Raw genomic sequence first — 6,127 nt, 5'->3', positions numbered from 1 at the left:
ATTTGATAGAGAAGCTTAACATTTTGGCGTGACCTGTAACATTTTGGAGAGGCTTAACATTTTGGAGTAACATTTTGGAGTGCTAAAAGTACAAATTTATTTTTAAAATATAAGAAAGAGAATGAAGTGTTACTGAAGCAGGGACATATGTTGCTCATATTTAAGAAGAATGTAGTACGATGATGTTTTATTGATATGAGTAGTATCATTTTACTATTTAAATAGACAAAACGAGTGTTAAGCCGATGACGGATTAAGTTCACCACTCAAACACAGAACCGCTTCCTTCACTGGAATTCCACACAGTTTCTGTCGAATAAATTTTAGTCACAAAGATTTGATGGAGCCAAGGCGAGGGTATGAATGTATTTGCTCAAGTTGCCGAGCAGTGAATCGAAACCGGAAGCACGTTGTTATAAAGCGAACTTATAAACAAAACGGACTTTTATCATTATGGTAAAAGTTAATGGTTTCTAGTTCAAGATATACTGTTATGATAACAGCGGCGAGCTGGCAGAAACGTTAGCACGCCGGGCGAAATGCTTAGTGGTATTTCGTCTGTCGCTACGCTCTGAGTTCAAATTCCGCCGAGGTTGACTTTGCCTTTCATCCTTTCGGGGTCGATTAAATAAGTACCAGTTACGCACTGGGGTCGATATAATCGACTTAATCCGTTTGTCTGTCCTTGCTTTTCCTCTCTGTGTTTAGCCCCGTGTGGGTAGTAAAAGAAATAGATAATTTATATGACTGAGACGGCTAGACCTGTTCATTTGAAATTTACCTCATTTATACTGAATGGAGAACGGTTTTCTGTTACAATATTTTACCGATAAGAAGACTAGAACCAACCATTCTTTATCCCGTTTACTTTGGAACAGAAATGAAAAGTTTTGTTTTTGAACATTTTATATTTTGGTTTCAAATTTTGGCACAAGGCCAGCAAGTTTGAGAAAAGGGTGTAAGTCGATTACGTTGATCCCAGTTGCTCAGATGGTACTTATTTTATCGATCCCGAAAGGATGAAAGCAAAGTCTACCCCTGCGGAATTTGAGAGCAGAATGTTAAGACAGACGAAATGTCGCCAAGCATTTTGATCGGCGTTGTAACTGTTCTGCCAGTTCGCCGCCGTAAACATTTTATATTTTATATTTTAGATTTTGTAAATAATTGCTTATCAGAAAGTCAAGTGTTTTTTTTCTCAATGTGGATTAGCGGGAAGAATGTAATCATGACGGTGGTGGTTGCACTATTGGAAACGATACGGTTCCTCAGATAAAAACTCGTGTAAATTATAAGCATAAAGTTTTAAAGGAAAACAAGATCATTGAAAACAAAGAACAAGCAGACATAATAAACTCGAAAACCTTGTCACAAAAAGAAAGCACGGAAAAGAAAACATAAAAATAGAATTTTTAATGAAAGTATGATTAAATTTTTACGAACATGGATGAATCTTTGGATATATATATATCACCCAAGGGTAAAAAAACATGGGAGACATGTGTTAAGAGATACAGAATCTTCTTTTTCCAAGAATATTTATAGGAAAAGGCATGTAGGAAAGCGCATGCCTCTATCACACATAGGGTTTTCCTTGTACTCCCGAAACAATAGCCAGATGCAGATCATGGAGTTATATGAAACAATATTTCTTAGTTCAACCAAGGAAAGATTATAGAATGGTTAAAATAATATTCAGAGCAAAGGATTTAGAAACGAAAACAGGCAGTGCTGGTGCGTTACACACCTTAGGCGTGATAGACCGCCATTACATTGTAGGACAGTACCGACAACTAGTAAGTACTGAGACAATCGGAAATGATGTGGGATTGAGTGGGTTCAGCACTACTTTATTAGTTCTGTTGGTCCCCTCAGAGCAAAACCACATTCCGGAACTGTGCCCTGTCAAGGGCGGAGAAGGGAAAGCTATTAGACTACCGACATTTGTCACAAAGCCCAGCTACTAGATGTGTAGGCGGTGATGGTCGCTTGAAGGATTTCCGCTGGGAAGAAATCAAAGATGGTAAAGAGGAGCAACAAAGACTGTAATAAAATTAGACAATAGCTGCAGTTCCCAGGGCATTGGTTGTCGTGACTCCGGAAATGGTGGAGAACGGTAGCCTCGTCCTCAGTCTCGACTGCCGGTGAACATGAAACTGACCTGGAAGTCGAGCAAGCAGACAACAACCAAAAGTCAAGGATCGAGACTGAGTTCTCTCTTCTTGTCACTAGTAATACCCATTCTCTTGCGAAGATGTTGCGAGTTGGATTGTCAGTCTATTTCAGAATCAGGATGTTGTTTCTGAAAGGTTTGGCGGAAATACCTAACGCCTACATCGCTTCTGTGGTGTACTGCTCCTGGCCGCATTACCTCGTCTTACAAAATATCTGATCATGTTTTCCTGTATGTTATAAAACAGACAAGTTCCACGGTCAGGAAATTCTTCTGCAGGTGTTCTCGGAATGCTGTCACTGATGATACTCAGGCATGCACCGACGCCGACATGTCGGCATAAACACCTCGACCACTGCAACGGTAACGACGACCATAAAAACGAAGAGGAATTAGCTTGGGTGCCTTTCGTAAGACTTGTCTTACTGCAGTATTAAACTAAGGTTGGGGTTTGGCATCCAAAATGCTGTTAGGTACCCACAATACACTACCAGCTGGACAACGCCGTTGGTGGTAAAACAACACTCGCATTTTATAGAGGAACAGTGTAAGGTATGAGCAATGTTGGCTCGATAACAGGTCTGGACGTCGACGCGAGAAATTGAAGCACTCTCTTCTGAAGAAGTTTCAAGACGCAGACTATGGTCAATTTCCGAAACTCCTTGATATAACAGTGCTATAAGAGATCATTAATTGTTCGAAGCAAACACTACACTCACAGAAATGCCATTAGCCATACAAACCTATTTTAGACGAACCCGTCTTATATGCTATCGTTCACTGTTCGTGTATTACCGATTTATGCGCCTGTGTCGAACAGCAACTGTCGTGTGTAGGAATATCTGCCGAAACTATAGTGGGAATCGAAGCAGCATCTTTTAGCGGGGGATTAACTAGTTTCTTCCGTCTTGTTGCTATGCTAAAAGATGTGAAGTGGTGGAACTTTGTAAAAAGTTTGAAGACAGGAATTTTCCTTTCTGGCCAAGCTTTCATCAACTTCTTCGGATGTGAGGATAGAAATGGAGGAGCTGTCTTCTAGTGTGTTCAATGAAACATTCGCGAAAGTGAGGAGACTAATGAGATTTAATTGGACTAATTAGGGTATACTTTTGTAAATAGGCGGAAAGAAACTGGGAAAAATCTTTTGATGACTTGCCTGAAACAGATAATCTGCATGCTGAGGTTCTTTGTTGTCTTTTTTTTTTTTACATAATTTTACTAGCTGTAAACCTAATTTTCAGTATTTCCATATCATCTTTGTATTGTCCTCAGTGTCTCGGCACCTTCTGGCCAATAAAGGAAATTCTTCTCTTTTATATTTTCAGTTCAAATGCCACAACCAAAGTCGACTTGTCTTTCATTCTTTGGCATCGACTAAACCCCATCCTCTCAAAGCTGCTGTTTTTGTGGTTAAATTAAAACCCATTATTATAGAGTTGTTGATTAACAAGATCGTTAGATCACCAGAGATATTTGTTCCGTTTTTTACATACTGAGTTAAAATCTCACAGAGGCAACTTTGTTGACCACTCGTCAGGAGTCGATAAAAGAAAGTACCACTCAAGTACTAGGTCGAGTTAATCGGCGTAAACCAACCCTAAAAACATCAGGTATACTATCTATATTGTTTTTAAATTAGGCGTAAACTCGGTATTTTTGAGAGGATGGCGCTGGTCGATTACAACTCAATACGTAACTGGTACATTGGTTTATCGAGCCTGAAGGAATAAAATGCAAAGTTAACCTAGGCAAGATTTGAATTCAGAACGTTAAGAGTCGGAACATGTACAACAAGGCGTTCTGTATTTTTTTTCTTTTGCTGTGGATGTTTTACTAATTCACTGCCGTAGGCAATGTACTAAAATTAGAGACAGTTAAAGGAGGTGGGCTGATAAAATCGCATGTGTTTAAAAAAAATGCCAGGAGGCATTTTTGGATGTTTTCTTATTTAAAAAGTCGTGAAGAATTTTGTGCCGTATTTGTACTATGTTGTTTTTTACGCAAAATTAGCTTCAGTTAGCATGTGTATTTTACTTACTTTTTAAACTAATTTTGCTGTGATTTGATGGAAGATAAACTCAATGTGTAATCTATTTCGATGAAAATATTCTATACATTGAATTTAGCATTAAAAGAAAAAAAAAACTATATTACAATTATTTTTTAAGTAACATATTTTCAAACGAAAATGAATTGTTGACTCTATCGTTGATAAACGTTATAGAAGATTGAGATGTTAGGATGATGTGTTACAATGGATGGCTTGATGAGTTCGTTGATAAAGTTTAGCTGCCATAAAGAGCGGAGAATCTGATGTTTTGTGTATCACCTTTCAGCAAAGACATTCTATACGCCCTTAATCTCTTTTCATCTCAAATCTAATCTCTACTAAACTGTAACTGACTCTACACCCCTCCGATCAGCCGACCACTGCCTTATCACTTCTATCTAGCACACAATCGCATACTACACAAAACATTTCCCCCTTGTATCTTACGGAACTCCAAGCCAAGCGACTGGTTGGAGCTCCGCCAGTTTTGAGTCAATTATCATTAGCATCTCACACGCTTCACTCTTGATTCATCTGAAACAATGAGGCCGGGCGCTGAAACTATGCTCTTTCTACAACCCCCACACAACAAAACTTCATTTTCACATGTACCCCAAGTGCTTTACTCACAGCTGTGTTTGCAGCTATCCAGAACAAAACGCATAACGCTTGTAGAAATTCTTCGAAAGTCGGACTTCGGGGATAGGTTTAAGGTAGGCATGGACAACTTTTTTTTTTGAGTAGCGAACCCCATAAAACATGGCTCATCAGCAGGCGAGTCACACTACTAAAATAATTTGAAGGTTATTTTTTTTCTTCTTTTGTTAAGTTTTATATTAAAAAAGTTCTGCAAGCCGCAGGTTGCCTATGACTGCTTTAAGGAAAGTCTTGCACCTTGGTCAGAAATGCCTGGGAATTCCTTGAAGTTGTTCTTATTTAATTTGTTGACGAGGAAATTCAATTCCACTTTGTTTGAATTCTTGTTTTTGCCAGAATGGTAGATGTAGTATTCTATTATTTTTTTTAGCGCTTCCCCAGTTCTTCAGACATCATTCCATCCTATATTGTATCAATCTATATTTTCGGCCATTAGAATTGTGAAATAGGATTCTTCTGTTAGTGTACATACATTCCAAATGAATAAGGTGTTACTAGGTTCCTTTTGTTTCTTCATTGTGGTTTTGATGCCAAGTAATCATTATAGCATGGCCCCTTCGACCCTGGGGTCTGTTGTTGAATCTTGTTTTATTTCAGCTGGATCAACAATAACTGTCTTCAAAGTTGTTGGTTTACGAGAATTTTTAATTTGAAGTTAAGCAACTCGAAGCGAGCACAGGCTTCTACTCATACTGATACGCACGCACGCATAGTTGCGCGCGCACGCACACACACACACACACACTCAACCACTCACACGACTGTTTTTCTAGTTGTTATAATCTATTAAATTCCACTGAAAAAGCATTAGAAATCCGAGACAAAAGCTGGAGAAACATGCTCTAAGTGCCAATCAGAGAGACCGAACTCGGGACTAATGTTAGTGAAGTGGACTTATTAACCACATGCTTATATCTGTCCATGTATATAATGTTGTGATGTCACAACTTACAAAAATCTATTATAATATATAATCTAATGAATATATATATATATCATACAAAATATTAAGTAAAATAATGGAGAATAACTGACGAAAAAAGCCATAATTTTAAATGTGATATTTAATAGCTTCTGTTTCTTTTAATATTTGCATAAAACATAGGCCTTGAAAAGTGTCGGAATTTGATTCCTCGTACAGTACCATTTATTTCATTCTTCTGTTGGAATTTAACCCATTTTTTTTTCAAGAAAGAAAACTTGTAATTGCTGTATCAGCATGTCTGATCTTTTGGAGGAGAAAGAAT

This window comes from Octopus sinensis, linkage group LG23 (assembly GCF_006345805.1).
Source record: "Octopus sinensis linkage group LG23, ASM634580v1, whole genome shotgun sequence".
NCBI classification, from domain to species: Eukaryota; Metazoa; Mollusca; class Cephalopoda; order Octopoda; family Octopodidae; genus Octopus; species Octopus sinensis.
This window is presented reverse-complemented; position numbering follows the sequence as displayed.